Genomic DNA, 21,996 nt, shown 5'->3' on the forward strand with positions numbered 1-21,996 from the left:
ATACTTTATGGTTATCCTGCTGTGTGACTTTGAATCCCTAACTGGAATACCAGTATTATTCTGCTGGTGGCCCAGTCTGCCACCAGCACCTTCTTACTGTATCATCCTTCTCCCTTTTATTCTTTGTCATCCATTTTTCCATGTCTGGTAGAAAATAAGACATTTCTTTGGCACCACATCTAGCTGTATCTTTCATAGGACTCAGTATATCCAAACTCACTCCTCTACTTATTGCCTGAGGCTTTCTCATTTGGACTCGGAGCTGTTCCTCAGAAGAGGTTTTTACGATAATGAAAGACCCTCTTCTTCGCTCTTTCCATTCAGGTGTTCTCCTATAGACTTGACCTTCTTAGGGACCTATTATGAGCATTCTTAAGACAAAAATTCCTGTGAATGGGAGATCCATAAGAATGTTATTAAGATCTCATGAGGCAAGAAAAATGTGTCCCCCACTGAAAACTGTAGTATTACATGCCACCTATAGAAGAAAAGATGGAAATTTCGGTAGTTTCACACATGATCTCACAAAATTACAGGGGTTTGGGGTAGAAGAGTATTGGGTTTTATGTTAAATTTTGTGCGTAGCCTATTTTTATTTGCTCTGGTTTGGCTTATTTGTCTAAGAAGTATTTTTGTTGCCTAGACCTTTCGTAGTAATTTGTGTGAAGTATTTCCGGAGGGAAGAAATGAGGTGGTGGCAGTTAGACCTTTTCTTTTGGGACTATTCTATAAAAAGCCACAGTGCCTAAAGTGAGCTTAATTATGGCTCTTCTGATACAGCTGAACACAGTTTTCCGCTCAGTGAGGGACAGCTGGCCACATCTGAGACTTACTTAAGAGCAGGGCCCAAATAAAGTCACTTATTGAACTGGAACTAGAGCTGGGATTGTTCTGCAAACAGCCAAGGAAACTATAGATGCTGGTAAGCCAGTGGGAACATTATCAGGGACAGTATGCCAGTCTAGCTCCAACCCCATAAATTATTTTACAGTGGCAGGAGGTCTGTGCGAGTGTTTATATTTGCTGTCTGACATCCCTCTATTTCATTTTTATGACGTGTGATAGATGGCATGTTTTTATTAAGCACAGAGCTTTCAGGACAGCTTCCTTCTAGATAAGGAATTGGTATGCCAGAGAGCAGTGGCCATCCCTTGTGAGCTGCAGCCAGGAGGGCTTGGGGTGAAAGACTTCAGCATGTATTTTCAAGGATTGATTGAAATTTGTTGATGCAGGGGAAAATGAGGAATTTGGAAGAAACAGCAGGGCTCTATAGTCCTTAGACAACATCTGAACAATCAGACTTGAAACGTTCCTGCATCCAGACTGGTAAGTCTCTTACCAATGTGAGCCGTGGATGTATGTCCTAGCAGTCCTCTTTTTCCTGCCACACACCATGTTTTTTGCAAGAAGGAAAACTGAAGCGCATGTTGGAGTCATGTGACAAGCGCATGTCAGCAATTCCACAGTCAGGGATCAATATCCCCCACATATCCATCTCTCCTGGTCTAGCCTTGTATCATACAATAGCTGCCAAAACAAAGCTCTTCTCATACTGCCAGTAGGCTTCCTATGTCAAAGAGCCGTTCACAGACGTGGCAGTGCTTTGGCCCAGCTGGGAGCAAGGTCTGTCTGAGCAGCCCTGTGGTCCCAGTAGCACACGGTCTTGAGCCCAACTGGGTCTTCTTGTTCCCCAGCCTCCCACAGGGTCCCCAAAGCATAATGCTGTCATGAAGGGCTACAGGTCTTTTTACAGGCCTTTCTGAATCAGCTGTAAAGTTGCCTACAAAATATGTTTAACATATTTTAAATAATAAAAAGGATCACTCATTTCTTGAAGAAAAAAATGAAATCCAAATTTTTTATCTGCTAGAACATGAATATGTCCCATTATATGCCCAATCTATGCAGTTGTATGTTGTATGGAAAAAAATAGAATGCAAAGCTCTGAATTGCTTAGCAAGAGAAATATCCAATAAAGAGCTCAGTTATTGAAACAACACATTCTTTTGGAAATGTAATAATTAGATGACCGAACTATATCAGATAAGCAATAAGGTCTCAGGAAAAATGTTAACTACATAGGAAATTACAGTTTCTCTTTTATAGTCACTCTATATGCTGAGGATTCATAGCTTATTCTGTAAGACATGAATCAATAAATGACAGGCTTTAAAATAGGGTTTTAATTAATGTATTGTATTTAAACACAAAATAACATGAACATTGAATTTTTTAGATTTACAAGGACGCTATTATGACTGACAGATGTAAAATTTAACACAGACAAACCACCTCCTGCAAAGATTCCATTTCATTTTATGGCATTCACCTGATAGTTTGCAATTGTCAGTTTGGAGTTCTTTCAGCAGTGTTAAAACCCCAGCTCCTGAGCCTGAGTGCCCAAAAAACCCACTCGTGTAAAATCACACCCATGATCTCTTAGAGCTCATTTCTCACTCCCTCACTGTAAATCCTTAGGGTTTGAAAAGGAAACAACTCTCAAGCCTTAAAAGTGAAATTCACTTCACCTGCATGAAATCACAGTAATCAAGTTTTTTAGGGGTGAAGTATGGCAAGGGAGAGGGAGGAAAAATTTACACTACAGAAGTGTGGGGTCAGGTCAGGAGGTCCTACACAGTCCTTCTCCCTTCTTCCCTCTCTTGCAGCTGCTCCTTTTTCTGGCCTATTGACAGTATCAGCAGCTGCAATTCTTCAACAAGCACGAAAAGCTGGGGCTCCAGGAGCTGCAGACAGCCTACAACCAGGAGCTCTTTCTCCAGCCCACTGTGGCCTCTGCTGTAGTCTTTCCTGCGCAGCTATCCCTCTGGGGTCCCATCTGTTAATCCTTACCTTGAGGTTTGCTTGGTATTAGCTGCTTGATTAACTGAACCATTTAGGTCCTAATACAGAGCTCTTGAAGGTAGTACGAGCTTTGCCAATGAATTCAAGATTTAAACTCAAGGTGGGTCCCTTAAAACAAGCAGGATGATATGAAGTGGCAAAATGACAGTAACTGTGGAAAATCTGGGAATGGTGCTTGACAAAATTGTTGGGATTCACCAGCAATGGTAAGGGCAAACCCAGATTGTCTACAGTAGCCTCCAATAAACTGTGTTAACACAGACCTCCTACATCAGTAGGGTAAAAACTGGACATTAACAGTACATATGCCAGAGGTGCTATCAGAAATTAACTCAAATAAGTAGAGATTGGTCTATGGGTATAAAAATTTAATGTCTTTATAGGAAAGTGTCATTAGATGAAACTGACTGTTGCCATTGCCACAAGGGGCATTGCAAACACTGTAATTAAAATACAGAGATACATTTTATCCATCTGCAAATGCATGACTTTCAAACAAGGTATGAACTTCTGAGAGCTAAGAGACAAATGCTGTCTCTGCTACGGGACAGAAATTGCAGCAAAGCCAAGCAAAAAACCTAGATTATGTGTGCATGAATCTGATTTTAGAACACTCCCTAGATGAGACAGCGTTTGATAAGATTTGTAAAGGCTACAACTGATGGTAAAACCCTGCAGAAAGAAATTTAGACAATTAGGATGGGAAGGATTGTACTAGATTGTCAGTCTAGTTTAGCAGGATGGTGGCTCCTGAACTGTTATGGAAAACTGTGCTATGAAGAATATGTGAATGTAATCGGGGTGAAACAAGCTAGAAGTGATGTTTTATAATAGCCTCAGATGAACAGTGACATTAGGGAAGCAGTGTTAAACATATGCCAAAATTCAGGCCAAATCAAGCAACAATGTTCATGATGTGGTACAGGAAAATTGGCCCCTGGGATCAAAGTAACTGTAGATTTGTGTATGTTGGCTGGAAAAAAGTCTCTTAAATGTTTCTGAGACTTATTCTTGCTTCTCTGAGGTGGCCTTGCCTGACGGAACTACAGGTGATTGTGCATACCCAGTTTGGTTTTGCTACATATGTTTTATTTGACCTGGAAGTATTTGAAAGCAGCTATTGGGCACAGGACATGATTTTAAATGCTTCATAAAGAAACAGGCTTTTAGATACATCTCATTTCCATGACCACCATATGACAGGTTCTTGGGGCAACTATGTCTGAATTATAAAACGTCCATGAAAATAGTTGTAGAGTCAGACACTGATCATTGTTTAGCCCTTTGAAGATACAGAAAAGCATGAAAGCTGGTTCCAGAGACATCGCCGTGGGAGAGCTCTTTCCCTCTAATCACCAACATTGTTTTTTAGAAGTTTTGGTCTGGGCAACGCACTTCCCAGGCCAGGAACTGGTATTGCTGGTGGTCCTTCTGGTTGTGCACAGGGGTCATGGCTGAAAGATCAGGAGGACAGTGTCACCTCTAAAGCCACAACCATTTAACATGCTCACCCTGGCACTGCCTGGAGTAAGAGCTGAGACTCTGACATAACAGTATTTCAAGATGTGTGCTTTGTTAGTGCACACTCATACTAACTTTTAACTGATATCCTTGGAAAACTAACAAATGAAACAATCGTTTTAAAGTCTCAGGGGACTAATATCAAGTGTTGGATTTAGATTTTAGTTTTCTGAATTTACATCTTTTTTCCATGTCTTGTTTCCTCCTGTCATTTTTAACAAACACTTGGACTCTGTGACAAAATCCCTGGTGCCCAAGTTTCAGTTCCACACAGGGTTAGCCGCTAACCTGGACGCTTATACGACTTGCAATAATTTGGAGAACTGTTGGTGTATTTCCAGTAACAAAAGAGTACATTGCAGAATTCTGCAACCGATGGTGCTTATCATCAATTTACATTACAGATTTAAGTAAGAAAAAGTTAATAGTATCAGAGAGAAATTAACTGAAACATTTTGCACCTAAATTATATTCTTTAACAAGCAAAATAGAAATATAGCTATTTGTGAAGGTAAAGGAGAGGTTCCAAATCATTTGTAAAAATACCTTGCATGCTAAAAAATCAAGAAAGTCAATAGCTTTTTCTATTTTATGTTATCAATAAGATTTAAACTACAGTTTTCCTACCTGCAGGCTATAAAAGTAATGACTATATGAAACCAGAGTGCTGCTGCCTACTCCAGACATTACCAGTATCCTCAGTACCAGTTACTCAGTCTTGGACCAAAGGCTCGGCAGTTACACATTTCTCAGTTCTTCCCTGACAATAGCGTTGCAGAGAGAGTGCAGGGGACCTGCCTCATGGCTGTGCTGTTCTCGTCACCTGTACCTCATTAGAGGAAAAAGGCTCCAACACTAGATGCCAATATTTTAAGGAATGTAACAGACCTTTCCATCTGCAGGAGTATTTCCTGCTCTGCTTTCTCTGATACAGCCTGTGGTTCAGAGAGAGTCCTGGGTAAAGACTGCATTTGCAATATTTTCTAGCTGTATTCCCAGTGTAGAAACTTCAACATCTAGCCTCCAACCTAGTTGGAGCAGTTGATGGTCAGTCCATATATCAATTCTTAGGTCTTTTCACAGATGAAGTTTCGGATGGTTGGGTTTTTAGTTGTGGTAGGGTGGGCTTTTTTCTGATTTTTGTTTATTACACTTCCATCTCAAAGCCATTGCTGTTTTCCCAGTAACTTGTTTTCTGCTTAGTCTTGCTGCATACTTGGGAAATTAAGAAAAAGATGTTATAACACTGTTGGCCCCAAATACAGTGGTCTCATTTTCAGGTATCTTCACAAGAACATACCCACTCTGGTGGCTGCTGGTATCTCCAGAGGATAGCAGTATGGCAATAATCACACACTGTAGTGTTTTTTGCTGCAGAGCCTTACAGAAGGTTTTAAACCCTGGGCAGGGTGCCTGCATGGCCCTGCACCCCTTTCCTTGCCCCACGTGGCACCCTTCACCCCAGGCAGCCCCTTGTGCGCACCACGTGCTGGTCGTGGTGCAGAGCATGGATGCCAATGCACCCTTACCTCGATGCACAGCCAAAGGGGTGAGGCGGGTGCCCTCGGCAGCACTGCTGTGCGTCTGTCCATGGGGCCACTTAGGGCTGCAGCCTGTCCTAGCAGGTCTGCCACCTTGGATCACGGGCTGTCCTGACTGCTCAGGGCTCTCTTGAACACAGACTCTGTATGGGGATGTCTGAATGCCTACAAATAGCTCATCTGCTTTTCAGGAACAACTTTTTTTTCCTAATAGTGCTTTTGCAAGATTAAATAAATGTGAAATAGGCATTTATATGATCCCTGTCTATAAAAGATGTTATCTGTCTGTTGAGCTTCCCTCCCCTGTTTGCTAATGGGAGTCACGTCCTTCAATTCATGGTGCTAAATTTACTGTAATTAATTATATATCTGTTCCAGTGCTGTCTTCATAATGGGTAATAATTGTATGCTCTGTACAGATATGTGTTCCTACAGTAGTGTCACAGGCGTGCCTGGGCTGGGATATAAATAAGTTCACATAGGTGACTGAAGACTGAAGTTTCAGCTTTATATTGCAGAAAGGAATCACACCACTACTATTTATTTCTTTTTCTAGGAACTTAATTCTTTTTTTGTAAGTTTTTCATAGGCTAAGAAACGCAAATTGCAACAAAAGACAATTTCACACATGACACATTGCTGTATGAAGTGCACAATATTTATACTCAATATTGTACAAGAAAGTTTTACAAAGCTATTACCATTAGAGCTGTTCAGGGGAAGGACAATACTGTTTGATTTTGTTCCCTGCTTTGTTTTTCAGGGGGACGAGCAGGAACTGAATCTCTGTACCACTGAAAACTGTAGGTTTAATATCCAGATATCTAGGTATTTAGGACAATTGCAAAAGCTCTAGCTAAAACCTGTTTCTTAGGGTACCATAACTGTATAATAATTATCTCCTGTTACTGTTAAAGAAAAATACCAGCATGGCATGCTCCAAAGCACATGGATGAAAGACACTCAGTCCCCCTGACAGGCAAATGAAACCCTCCCTGGAGCGGTGTAGGCCTATTGATCACACTCTGCCAGAGCAAGCCATGGCTATGCCCGCAACTGGACCTGTGTAGTGAGCAGGCTGCGTTACAGACCTGACTCTGTAGTACACTGGTCGTGTGTGTAGACAGTGTGTCATACTTTTTACTGCACATGTAACTTGCTTTCTGTGCAGTCCTGTAACTTGCAAATACTAAGCAAGTCCAGTTAGGACTAAAGATCCCTTCGTCTTTTTCCTAGCTTGGTTGCTAGTCTGGTAGATCAGCTGATATGTAACAACTTATTTCTTCGTTTCTTTGATTGTAGATCAGGGGCCTCAAACCTGACTTCTTGACAACTGCTGGTAAAAAGTACTGCACGGAACTAGGTGTTCATCTAATTAACATGGGGTATGACATCTGACTTCTTGAAATCTAATTCATATATAATCAATCAATCATATATTGATTCATATATTCATATATAATTAATCAATCATATTCAATATATCAATATAATCAATCATATTCATATATAATCAATGAAAATTCATATATAATCAATCAATCAATCTAATCTCATATAATTAACATTGCTTATTCAATTTGTACAAATAAAAATAACTATTTGTATTCTATGGCTTACAATGGTTCCCACCCTGGTAGAACTTTAGTGTTATAAAAAAACCACTGCAAATATATTTAAAGTTTTTTTTCCCTTAACCTGAACCATGCTTGATGAAACAGAAGGATTTCTGGGCTGAATCTTGTATACCAAAGAGAAGTCTGGAAAACAGTTGTTAACATTTTACAACTGAGTTATGAACTCTTGAAAATATGAGCTTTCCCTCAAGTTTGGCAGGAGAGCATACCCTCCTACTAATCTGGCTTGCCAGTGATGCTGGGTTCATTAAGCTCAAACACTGTATTTTTTGAAACTTTTGAGTGGTGCAATGCCTGTGTCTGTTGCCCTGTAGCTATACTTCTCAAGATTTATTTATTCACAGAGATTTCTTTTTCAGTTCTGAAAATGTGATGTAACTTACATTTTTAAACTTGATAAAAGTTTAATTTCAACATGGTATTTGGGGGAGAAAATAACATCTTAAAGGAGCTCTGTGTGAGACTTACAAGTTTAAATTTGTTTAGCCTCTCAAGGGATGCTGCAGCAGGCTTGTATATTTGCCAAATGTATTTCTACATGAAAGGCTACTGTTGCATCTTTTCTCTCCTTGTGTTCTGAGGAGACTGTATGTGAGCCTGCTGCAGTATGGAAATTGAACATTTTGGATATGGTATTGTCCAACATCTAATGAAATTTTCAACCTGTCCGTATGGACATAACCTAAGTTGTTCAGATACACATTTTCCTGTTGGCCAAGAGCCATTAGCAAGAGGTAAATAACAAAACTCATCCTTTGGGAAGCATATAATCTGTGGCGAGCTTCAGAGAGATCAAAAATGGGATTTTTCCAAGTCTCATATCAAAACATTTGGGAGATACTTGGATTAAAAATGTGCTTAAGTGACGTAGGCACCAAGGAACCAGGCCAGCATGAAGATGAAGTCTCTAAGTCTCCAACAGTGATTCATGCAGCATTCAAGCTGTACTTTGGAGCCCTGTGGCCCCTCTAGCAGGCTTATGGGTGAAAGCTAGAGAAAATGGTGAAATAAACAGTGAAGAGACAGCAGTGAAGTGTAACTTATTAATGAAATTAATGAAACATAACATAATATATATTTCTGTTTTAAGAAGTATGGAGTTTGGCTATTTTTTCCTGGTATTCATATAGCATTGATTAACTCAAAGAACAATGTGTGTCAGACACACTTTAAAGAATACACTATGAAATTTTTGTTTCTACCTACCCTGTCAGGACCTTTTCTCCTCACGTTACTGTTCTATTTTGCTGCAGTTTTTGTTTTATTTGGGAATTTTGGCTCATTTCAATAAGCCATTTAAGCTCTATGGAAACTGGAGAGGTAGCAAAATGATGAATTCATAAGAAAATCAGGTAGTCAAGAGGAGAGGCAATTTTAAGTCAAGCTGCTTAGCAATCTCTGCAGAGAATGATTTAATCTTACTTAACATTTAACAAGAGCTTCATTTACGTAAAAATGATGCAATTAAGGTGCCAGAACTCCTAATAAAAATCCCTGAGGCTTCCTGCAAGTCTTGCAGCAAAATCAAAGAATATTTATTTCAACTTTCTTGATCTTTCTAAGGCAAACATTTTGGACTCTTTAGGAAAAATTGAAAACTTATTTAGAAGAAAATATCTCACTTCATTGAAAACAGTTTCTGTGAAAGTTTTATGTTTCCTTTGAAAATGTAAAAGTTTCCATTAAAAATGTGTAAAGTAAAACTGCAATCTATCCAGTTTTCTGCAAGTCCATCTAGAAAAAAAAATCTGACGTACTCAATAAAACCACTGTATTTCTTTAATATTTTCATAAATTGAATAAAATATCAAAGATTAAACACACATACACAGAAATCATGAGTATTTATATAAAGGCACATAAATGAAGGAGAGGTGAGAGGGCACAGAGGACTCCACGGTGGAGATGGTTCAAACGCAGAGTGAGCTGCTCCAGTGAGGACCCCAGCGCCCACCCACGCCATGCACCAGGTGTGTTTAGCATCCTGGTGGATGATGGGCATTACCAGTTCTACTCCTCCATGACGCTAGACTGTCATTTAGATAGGCCTGCACAACAGACTCCGATAGAGAAACGAAAAGGTAAACCAGATTTTGGACAGCAGAACATAAAGTAGAGAAGTTCTAAGTACATAGAGTGTCATACATATTTTCTCTGCCTCAAACTGGAATAAGGCATGCTAATGAACACTTGCATATTTTTCTTTTGATGCAACCTTTCACAAGCTCCTTAGGGCACAGAATGTCTTTAATTTCCCCTCATAAAACTTCAATGATAGTATTAAACAGCAAAAACTTAAATAACTACACATATATTGGCAGATAATTAAGTACTGATCTGCTTTTTAAAATAGTACATAATTTCTCTATGACCTGTTCTATTTTATAAACCATTATGGATAGGGCTATTTTTCTAACAATGAACTTACTGCAAGATACAATTATACTAACAAAACATACATGCCAAAAGTACACCTACAGATTACTTATGTTGAAAAAGCCCAATAACAGCATACTGATCATGTAGTTCCTAATCTCAAAATAGCCTAATAGCCCTTTTTTAATACTCCCTCTAAATATTTCAGGGAAACAAAGCCATGAAGGCAGATAAACTTGGAGGGTGGGGTGAAAAGGTAAAGATGTCTGACTCTCTGAAACATACTGTTTTAATCTCAAAAACATAAACTAAGTAGTTTGTGCAGTGGTATGGGGTTTTTTATTATTTTTAAGCTGGATTGCTGTGTTTCCTCACCTTTCTACAGCTTACTTTGTACTAACAAAATAGTTTTGTGATCCCATTATGCAGATCCATCACTATCACAGTGAAACGTACTCCAAAACTAAAAGAAGCAGGAAAGGAAATTAGTTTGAAGCGATTTTCTGTTCAATAAAAGAAGATGATTTGTATTTTTTTCCAAACGTCCCCAGCAGGACAGTATTCCATAAAAAAGGAGCTGTTAATTTCAGGCAAATGTCAAGGTGCATCTAAGGACCAAAATAAATATTCTCTGTCTTGGTGAGAAATAGGTCTTGGTAAAAACCCCTGAGGGCAGCTGACTCCCTTCCGTACAGTTTAGGCAGCGGTAGCCGTAAGGCTACCCTTGGGCACTGAGTCAATAGCCACTGGATGCATTATCCTGCAATACAATTACGATGATTAAACTTCATCCCTGTCAATGAGAGGCAGAGAAAAGGAGGCTCTAAGCAGCTGGAAATTTCCTTAATCCCGTTAAGTGAAGCTCCCTCCTTTAGTCAAAAACAATCACATCCCAAGTGGGATTTTACGATGTAAAGCGTCTCAAAGCTTGTTTGTGGATTTTTTTCCCAATCCCTTCCCACAAAATAAAGCCGAAGATCCATGCACAGAGGCAGGCAGGGCAGTGGCTGCCCAGCCAGCTGGACAGGAGGCACAGCAGGAAGTCCAGTAAATGCTTCTAAAGTGAGTTAAGGTATGTTCCTGAAACACTAATCTCCCCCGTTCATTCACAAATCCTCACAGGATAAGCTTTGCTGACTTGAGGGGGAAAAAAGGAAAACTTTTTCTTCATGTAAATACTTCAGCAGAAGGGAAATTTCACAGGGGAAAATTATCGTCATAAAGGTCATAAATCTTTAAGGAGCTTAGTAATACAAAGCGTCTGGAGTTAAAGAATCCTTTAATATCACCTTAGAGAAACTAGAGGTCCCAATCCTCAGCCTTCCTGCTCTTCAAGCTACCTTCCCTCTGACACAGAGAGAAAAATGTGGGAATTATTACCTCCTTGCATCATTGCAAAGAAAAACTACCCCATGACGTTCACATGTCTGGCCACACAAGCACAAAACAGTCCTGTAAGTGGTCCCTGAGTGCGTATAAATCCTGTGAGCCCATGTTCTATCAGCACAGGCTATACATTTCATATCTTTCCAGCCACCTCTGTTCTCACTATTGGCTAGTGGATAGTATAAACCACCCTCTCCATTTTCAACAGGAATTTTTTTTTAATGGTCTGGCAAATAATGGCAATTAGTTTGAAAGTTACAAATTAGGTTGGAAATAGCATAAATGAGTGAGATTAACTTTAAAACTTTGTTTGGGTTGCTTTTCTTCCCTCCTTTCCACCCACTTTGGTCATCAGAAGCTTTGCATTGGGACTGAATTACCTAGAAGCATATTCCTGGTCCTGCCAAGACGTCCAGACTGGATAGGGATGACCAGTATCTTTTTCGCCTTGCAGAACAGCAGAATTTGCCACTGCCTGCAAGGTTTCCTTGACAAGAATAGAAAGGACATCTGCACCAGCTGCAAAGCCTCCTTTTACACTGAAATGTCATCAGTCTGAGTACTGGGGAAAAAAAATCAAGTGAGTTAGGCTCAAATCTTTCCCAAATGCCAAGTCCCACTCCTTAGATAGGACCCAGATTGGAAAGATTCACACATATTCATAGAAAATTATGAAAAGATTCCTCTAAAACTGTTCATAAAGTGAGACATCCTAGGCCTTTTGATGATGTTGAAGGAAATACTTCTCATGCAGTTGGGGTCTGCCAGTAAGAGCAAAAAATGGTTTAAATTTTCAGAAGTGATGGACACTGCTGCAGTTGAATGTCACAGATCTTACAGGCTGCAAAAGGCAATCATAATTTCTCTCGTGTATTATCAAGGTGCCTAGGGACCCACAGACAAACCATTCCTATTTGTTGTAGTAGATACTTTGCAGAGGACAGTCTTAGTGCTAGGGCATTCTCAGCTCTGAGGTAAGACAGTTCTTCCTTTGGGTTGATCTGATCTTCTGCTCCAGCTAGATCTGCACTCACGTCTGTGAAATAGTGCTTCTCCTGCAGCAGAGAGGGCTGAGGACACTCAGGCTGCCTCTCCAGTCTTTCCTTCCAGGGACGAGAGCTGATACTGACTTCTACAAGCAACACAGTAATTCCATACATCTGGAAGTGGAAGAAGCAAACTCATACCTCTGTGTCGCATCATATCCATGGAAATGGTGTCTGTGGAGGAGAGTCTGTTCTGCTCCTGACTTGCTCCAAGTAACAGAGCAGATGATTCTCTGTTGAAATTAAAGATACATCAGATACAGTTCAAAGGTCTGTCAAAGGCCTGGTTCTAGTATTTTTTTTTTAATAATCTGTATGCTTGAAAGGAGAGTAGGCTTATTAAATTCACAGATGACAGCAGGCTGGGAGAAACAGCAAGAGTAATGGAGGACAGGACTAAAAGTCAGAATGATCTTGACAAATTAAAAAAGTGTTCTGATAAGAAAAAGATGAAGTTCAGTGAAGACAAGGTACTTAGGTAATCAGGTATAAGCAACTGAACAAATGCAGGATGGAGCATGACTGGCCGGATAGCATTTTGCAGAGGAGAGAGCATAGAGAATCCCAAGGCGAACATAAGCCTAAAATGTCACCTCCTGAGCTGTATAAACAAAAGCATTGCCTACAAAACATAGGAATATTTCTTCTCTTATTATGTTGGTGAGTCCTTGGCAGGAGCATTACATCTGATGTGGGGCAGCATATGAGAGTTGCTGGGTTCTGAATTTTAAAACATTGATTTGCCTTCCTGGTCCTTCAGGGTGTGCTTTGCCCTTCAGACCTACCCAGCTCCTTTAGAGATGCTCTGGCCTTCACTTCTGTCACAGCCCCATCCAAGTCATGGCTCTATGCTGCCAAAGGCAGCTCTGAAGAATGGGGCAGGAAAGCAGCTGCAGGTTTTTCTATGTTTCAACCTCAAAACCCATGTCCCCTATTAAAATAAAGAGGAAATACAAGAGCAGGCAATATATCACATGTTTTTAATAAGGCATGTGAGATTTGAGGCTTAAACATGGGAAATCCCATGTTATAGGGGATGTCTGGCAACTCCAGTTACTTTGAAAAAAATGTGGATAATCTGGAAGGGGTCCAAAGGAGGGCAGTTAGAATGATTAGCTATCTGGAAAGACTGACAGCCGAAAGAAGAGAAGACTGAGGAGGGAGACAGCAATAAGCTTCAAACATGTAAAAAGTTGCTGCTGCAAAGAGGAAGGAAGTAATCTGTTTGCCATGTTCATGTTGGATAGGACAAAAAATAAGAGGCTTATATGTCACTGAGGGAGATTTAGGTTAGATGTTAGAAAGTGTTTCTGAACAGGCAGAGCAGTGAAGCATTGAAATCAGATTGCCTGGGGAGTGAATCGGGATATACGGACCTGATCACCGGGGATGGCTGAGAACGGGCTGCAGAGACTGAGCGTATAGCCTAAGGCAGAAGAATGGCAAGAGCAATCTCACAGAGTCCTTCCCAGTACTGGAAGCCTTCCCAGTGCTGTTTATAAGTCTATCAACAGCAGCAGAAAGAGGTAGTCAGCTGAGTGGCCATTTTGAAGTATTGTCTTGAAAAATTCATTAGCTCTTCAGGCAACAGGAAAGTTCCCATAGCATGTCCTGGAGAGTACGAAACTTACCTTTAATACACAATGTTGCTTTCTCTGAAACATTCTCAGTTGGGGAATGCACAAAATAAGTTACTAAATTCAAGTCAAAGTTAAAGACCAAATTTTGGCTTTTACTGTCTGCCTTTCTTTACATAGGCATCATCTACAGGAACAAGGCAGTACTGTGCCTTATAACATGGTAAAGAACAGAGGGAACTTGGTATTTTTTATTGCAATGTTGACAATGATATTTTTCTTTTGGTAGTGCCTTGTCCCTGAATCCTTTGTCGTCCATCTGCCCAAGAAAAATAGATTTCATGTTAAATGGATAGGTGTGATAACTAAAGTTCAGACTACATCAAATATATATATACACATCAAATATATATTTATTCTCCTTCTGCAATATTCATGACTTTCATATTCCTTAGCAGACTATTTGCTCCATCCAGTTACTGGAGATATTTAAATTTAGACAGGTAAGTTTTCTTCAGTCTTTGTAGGGTTAGAACTTGCATTTGCATGAAAAACCTTGTGACTCTATACGGAGGTTCTAGGCCCAATTTACCAAGAGTTCATGACTCTAAGATTCAAAACCACCAGACTATAAGAATAATATGCATTAATCAAGGAAGAACTGTCATGACTATGGTTAACTTATCATTTAAATTATACTGCATGATTAAACAGCTATATTAAATAACTTCACTAATGACTAAGCCTTACAGTACAAGCTGTGGTATTTTTCTTTAAGATATTAATTTTATCTTAAGACTTGATTTTTTTTTCTGACATGGATAATGTTTCTGCACTGACATCTTCATAGTGCAAAATTAATTACGTCTGGGCAGTCAGAGATGAGTCTGAATTCCTTTGTATTTCATTGTATTCCCTTTTTAATATTTGAAGGTACCATGAAAAATTATTTAAATTTCTCACTCTTTCATTGCTTTGTTTCCTTTTGAAGCAATACACATTTTTCCAGGACCTAATAAAGGAGAAACTGTTCATAAAAGATTATTTTTATGGTTTTCCATTTTCTGTATTCAGTCATATAAATGTGATATCATTACCCTGTGGGGATTGTGTTTTTTGTTTGCAGTGGCACCCCAGAGACAGTATAAGGATGCATTTACATAGCCCTTGGACTCAGAAATGTCGTATTATCAAGTTTAACTTACTGAACAATAAATTCTTACCAGCTTTCAAATCCAAAAGGGGCAGCATGGGAATTACTCTTTATATTACATCTTTAAACAAGCATTTCTTATATTTCTAGGTGATAGAAAAAGTACAGTGAAGTAGGGAGGGAGGAAAGGGGAAAAAACAATGATCTGACTCATGGTGGGAAAATTTGAAAAGGTCATTTTTTTTTTCTGGCCTGCTAGCCTTGGGGCACATTTTTCTCTGTTTTACTGCCCCGCTTTTACTAGTGCTTTTGAGATGAGGCAAAGACTCACCCACCTTCATGATGCAGTTCTGTTTCCAGGTAAAGTTAGGACCAAAACCAAAACTGAATAGGAACAAATACTGTGAGAAGACACTTTCAGCCAAGTCCTCTGGACTTCCCCCTTCAATTCTCTTTTCTGACACCAGATCCTTCTTCTGACACCAGATGCTTGAGGAAAAGGAACAGTTTGGATCAGTTTCCTCACCCTGTTCTCAACTACTAGTTCACTTTGACTTACTTCTGTTTTTACCTCCATAATAGGTTTTGTGCACAGCCCAAATGAAATTGTTCTTTTAACTTTGATTCTTCATGCACATAATCTGTCATTTGGGCAGCCTCTCTCTCTCCCTCTTAGTCAGTGTGACCTAGGAACTGAAAAAGTATTGCTTTTGATGGCATATGTGAACCCCAAATTAAAGGTATTAGTATGGTCCTGTCACTTCCCAGTTCTGGAGTCATTACAACTACAGTTGTAAACAAAAGCCTAGAAATATTCAAATATACTCTACTGTTAAACTATGCTTTCCACATCCTAATCATCCATCATATGTAAATACTTGTAACTACAAGCTGCAGATTCCCATTGCAGCAACAGGCAAATCTGCAGCCTGGCCAGTGGGTGGCAAACGTTTAACTGGAAATCTGATCTGTCCCTGCTATGTGGCCCCCAGTCTGCAATATTTTAGATAGCGCTTTCAGCATGTCACTCCCATCAGAGGTTCTGCTGTAAAGCTTCAGCACCTGTACTGCTCAGAAAGGCAGCTCTAATCCACTCATTTGTGGTCCTGGTCCAAGACCTCACTTCTTCCACTCTCAGTAGAGGCCCCAAGATCAATACAGTCTGTCATCGTGACAAACACACTGGCTGCAGATGCATAATGCCATATATATCCCTAGGAGGAAGCTCTAAAATACCCACAGCAGTGAAAACAGATCAAGCCTCTGAGATAAAGGCATGCCAGAATCCCGTACATGAACTAGCTGCTATAAAAGAGGTGAAGGATGTCCCCAGTGCTCCTCCTCTCCATCCTACCTGCCTGGGAGGAGGAGACTGAAACCAGCTCCTTCACTCCCTTCTTCACCTCCAGATAGATGCCACTGGGACAAAGTCAATGTGGGAGAGGAAGTGGCAAATAACCATGCTGGCAGGATTTCTGCAGTTTGACAATTGTATTAGGCATCTTCCCACTCTTTATAATATTTCTGCTTGCTTCTTTCATTTTGATTGGTATATGAAAACAGCAAAAGCTAAAGGACTCTCTTCCCACAGACTAAAAATACAGGATGCTGGAAAAGGAAGTTTAGAAGTTTCCTGAAACTCTAGGAAAAAAAAATAAAAAGAAAATACAACTTTTCCATCATTCAAAAGAGGCAGATATTTAGCATTTCTCATTTCTTAATGTTCTGATATGTTAAAAAGCCAGTAGTCTCCAAGACTTTTACTGATCTTCTCTAAAATAAAAATGGTTTAACAGCTAGGTACTGTCCTCGGCCAACTGCATCAGGTGACAGTGCACCACCACCATCTACTGATCAACTGGCTGTACTACCAACAGAGGCCCCCACTCAGACCGATTTGGATTTGCAGAGATTTTAATTCATACATTAAGCTTCTTGTACTGAGCCAGTTTGTCACATGTTGCATACGCCTGAAAAGGAGAGCAAGCACAGCTAAATGCAAGAGTCTAGAAGAATCATGAAACTGAAAAATTTCAGGGAGCAACTATTTAGGTTTTTTGGATAATGTTGAGCTACTGCTGGTAAAACTACAGATACAGGTTGTTCGAACAGCATTTTGCTTTGACTTACAAACCATGAAAAACTGGTGACAGTAGGGTAGGCAACACTGATTAATGTTGCACTGAAATGATTAAAAACTGCTTTCTCTTCCTGCACTTTTACTCATGCTAATGAAAATCATCAGACATATTGTGTAAATGATCTTTGGCAGCTCTTCCAAGGTATTCAGCTATCTACATCCATTTAAAGAGCTCAGTAATGTAATGCATTGCGTTGCATAGGACACACACTTGGTTCTTCATGCTAAGCTCAGAGCACATTTGTTAGGAGGAGCTAAGCTGTCGCTTCTCAGTATGTCTTCTTGAATTTGACTATATAAATTAAAAATTATTTCATGGCAAGGCATTTTCATAGTTATGAAAGGGCTAAATTGATGTCAAATTTCTTAACTTAGAAAGGATTGTTTTGGTTCATATTCTTTATAATATCAGTTGTTCTTTTTATAACCTTTCAAGGTCTCTATGTACTTAGACCAGCTATTCCCTTTTTTAAGACGCTGCACAGAATCTTTGTCTGCCTCTGTAGCAAATGGAAAAATTTTACTGAAAAGGTTACCAATACTGAAAGTGTGATCTCTCAACCTCTCTTATGTTATTGAATCCTTTTGGTCTGATACTGCTGTAAACCAAGTCAATGTGAATGAGGATTAGCCTGGTGGAGTCGAAGTTGTGTAGAAGTGGGAGACTATTAACAAGAATCCTGCTGGGTAGTTTGTGCAGCATCTACACCTCTGCGAAGGGATCTATCAAAAATACCCAGTCAGAGCACAGAATTTCACATCTATTCTGTGTTGGTGTAAATGTCTGTGCATTGTGTACGAAGACACAGACTGGTGCTCAGAGCCATCCTTTCTACTTCAGGTCCACTGCCTTTTGTTGAAGTGCTCCATATGGCTACCTCTTCAATCCACTTATCTTCTTTTGTCTGTGTTGGTGGAGTTGTGCCAACTGACAGCAACAGATAATACAGGGTTATGTTCTCTACAAGTGTTACCTCTGTGTTTCGCTTTGCTGTGCCTGTGCACTAACTTAGGGGATAGGTGTTTGAGGCCAGTCACCTTTGATTTACTGTTGAGAGTGCCATGCACACCTCTGTCACTGTAGACACAATAAATATTGTGATAATAACAACTTACTCCCATTGAACAAGAAGGCAGACACATTACCTAGTGGGCTGTCTTGCCTTTGACTGCAACCAAGGGAATTTACAGGTGTTCAGCTGGCCACAGGAGGGCTCTCATATTGTTCCCTAGATTCAGTAAGGAATACAATGTGAACAAAGACCGCATAATTCAGATCAGATCAAATTCTCTCTCTTCCTAGATTACACTCACAGCTTATGAAAAATGAAGATTTTATAGTTCTTAAACACAGCCTTTCCATCAGGGTTAAGGCCAGCTGGGACCATTAGATCATGTTACAGAATATGAATCCGTTGTTCCCAACATTTTTGTAGCCAGAACTCCCTGCAGCCACCTTCTCCACTTTCCCAGTCCCTGACTTCATCTTTGTCTGGTCCTTTCCACTTCTGCTTTCCTCCTTGTGCTCGCCCTCAGTTTAATGTCTCTTAATGGCAATAGCAGGGAGGTCATGCTAATTATCACAGCAGGGTTTATTAGCCTGGACTCCAGTCACTGCCATGCTTTGCCTCTAATGTCATGACTCTGTTCTGAAGCACACCTTAGTGACTGGAAAGTAAGAACATGAGCTGTAGGATTTTACCAATGTGCTTTTGTTTTGTCAAGATGTTTTTGCTGAGTGTGTAATGTTTGTGTGCCTTTACACAGTACAGTCATTTTTAAAGAGTTATACTAACTCCACAGACTTTAAAGTGAACAAGGAATGAAAGCTTTTACTCAGTTAATACTTTTCTTCTATATATATATGTATATATATAGGCCTACCATTGGCATGCACAGATATAGCTGTATGCATACATGTATGTATTTATGTGTCTTGATATATATCTATGTATACATTAACAATATATACATACAGATTGAAAAAGGACAGTATTCCACAGTGACGTTGGAAACACATAAACAAATGCTTTTCATGGAGGGGAAATACAAGAAAAGCATGCTTGAATTGTACAACTTCCCTGTTGGTACTACTGGATTTACATTTTCAATAGTTTGTGTGTATCCACATGCATGTGCATGCATATGTGGTTAAGCCTAACATTTGAAGAGTTCCAGTTTCCTACAGTCGACATTTCAGTAGTGTTTATGTAGGTTATGACCACCCTGAGTTCTTAATTTTAATGGGAATTGTGTGTCTAAACATTCCTGAGAACACTGTGCCTGACAGCCAGAGGTACTGAAGTCCTTCACCCCGAAGCCAGCACATCTCAAAAGCAGGCTGGCATGTGCTACGTCAGTCTGAAACAGAGGCCGACAAATTCAGTGCACATTTGGACAGCATAGGTTTTGGGACTGGTCTGAGTCACTCTCATGCTGAAATAATGTCCCTGCAACCAGGCCAAATACAGGGCTTCCAGAGCACCTCTCACTCTGCAAGTATGTGATCCAGTTTTGGGCCTGTCTACTTTACTTGGGCCAAACCCACTCATATTTTTATCTTCATTTTCTCAAGCTAGATAAAATCACAGGTTCATAAGATACATATAATGAGTTCACATCTCATTTTATGGGTTTCCCCAGAAAAGTTACATTCATCATGCTCTGGAAAACACGTTGCAACGGATGTCTTTTAGTTGGCATAATGTTTTCAGTTGAAAGCAGAAACAGCCTGCATCTCAGTTTTTGTGGCACACTGGTTCTGTACTCTCTCTGATGGCCGTACCATCTCTGTCAATGAGTGAGCTCAATATATTTCCCCAGCTCCTGTCCCCCATGTTGTTCTTTTGCAGTGTAAGGGGTCATAAGGAAGCTGAGTGGTCTTTGTGTCCTTGAGCCCTGCACTACAGGGATAGCCTGGCTCTTACCTGTGGACATTATTCCCCAATCCCATGCTCAGCAGTCCCATAAGTTTCTTCCCTCCCGGGGAAAAAAAGAGATTTTTAGATTTCTTGTTAGTCTCTACCCTGTCTTCCCAACATATGGCTACAAACTGTCTTGCCTTCAGTAGTTTTGTCTGTGTTGGACGCAGGGGCTGATAATAACACTTCTTTTTTTTTCCTTTACAGAAGACATACATTCAGCTGGAGGACTGTTCCTGGAGCAGCATGGGGCGTAGGAGTGCTCAGTGAGGGGCTGTGAATATTCCTCAGGAAGCAGCACAGGGTTTGGTGTAAGATTAAACTGGGTAATCCATAACCAGAGCAGGCATATGGTGTGTCAGCATGGTGGGAAACACCAACAAATCAGGCAGAGGCTGTGAACAGAGCTAAGGGGAAGGGCCTGGGAAAGGCAGAAGTTTGCTGCCTTTCCTAGAAGCAGCTGATCCCTGCTTCAGTGACAGCAGCGTTTTGTTGCTCCCCAGAGTCTGCTCCGATAGGCAACTATCCACTTTGCCTTTCTCAGAGCCAGACCTGCCCACATCAGTCTTCCAAGGGTTCAGAATGCCAGACACAAAAGCAATTTCACAACACTTCAGCCCCCATCTCCTGAGGCTTGTGCCTCTTGAGAAGCCTCAGTGTTTTCCTAAATAATCACAAAATGAGTCCCTCCCAGCCAGTTACATTTCTGATGAATTACGATGCCTGGTCTTATTCACTCATGAGACAAATAATACAGTCCTGCCCATCATTTCAGTATTTCGCATTTCACTGTGTTTATCTTGCACGCTACTTAAGCTGTGTCTTTTCCAGATGATGAGTAATTCAGGCAAAACCACCTGCAGATGCTCCTTCTCTCATTCACGCTCCCCTCCCTTGGAAATCTGTAGCGGCATCTGTTTCAGACAGACAGTCCTCCAAAAGAATGGGAAGAGCTCATTCTCAGATAGCAACTGAGACAATAACCGCTCTCCTATCTTTTTTGTGTCATTTAATAAAAATTTGAGCAAATGTTCAATTCTGGTACATTTGTAATCAACAGCACAGATGTCAGGTTTAATTAGCAGTCAGTGAAGGGTTCTGTATTTGTGCTTCAGTCAATGATGTGATCTACTGTATATCAAGTATAATGCAAACTTACAGTGAAAAGTATCGCAGTTCAAATGAACAGACTGTTCAGCCATATCTACACGCTCTGGACAAATATAGGGATAAAATGAAAAGGAGAGAACAGTGCAGACAGAGTTCTGTGCATTTCTAATAAGTATACAGGGAAATACAAGGGTAGATATGCAAAACCTGACCTGGAAAAGTCCTGGCACAAGTGTATAAATATTTGCCAGCATGGTAATTAACTTCTTTGCTAAATCTAGACTACATAAAATGTTCGGCCTCAGTGCACTTTTCTTTTCTTTGAAAAGAAAAGCAGTGGACCACAAAACAAGGAAGAGTATTTAAATATAATAATGAATAGCCTTTTAATTTTTTAGTCTTCAGGTGAACCCCCTTCATTTTCAGTTCTGTCATTTGTATTTTAAATGCATAGTGAAAGAGCTGCTCTCTCCCTTTCACTAAAGTGGGGACTAAGTTAATTCTCTCCTAAGTCGGCATAGAGAACACTGTCATCTCTTCTTCCCCTAGCTGACACTAGGGGAATGTAAGTGATGAACACGTACATTGCTCATCAGTCCTTTGGTCACCTTCCTCCAGCAGATTTCTGACATTGCCTTCCTTCCCTGCCAGATGCACCTTTGACCCTTTGCTTCACATGTCCTCTCTCATTTCCATCGCTTCCTCCCTCTGTGCTATGCACAGAGA

Source organism: Mycteria americana, chromosome 2 (assembly GCF_035582795.1).
Source record: "Mycteria americana isolate JAX WOST 10 ecotype Jacksonville Zoo and Gardens chromosome 2, USCA_MyAme_1.0, whole genome shotgun sequence".
Lineage (NCBI taxonomy): Eukaryota > Metazoa > Chordata > Aves > Ciconiiformes > Ciconiidae > Mycteria > Mycteria americana.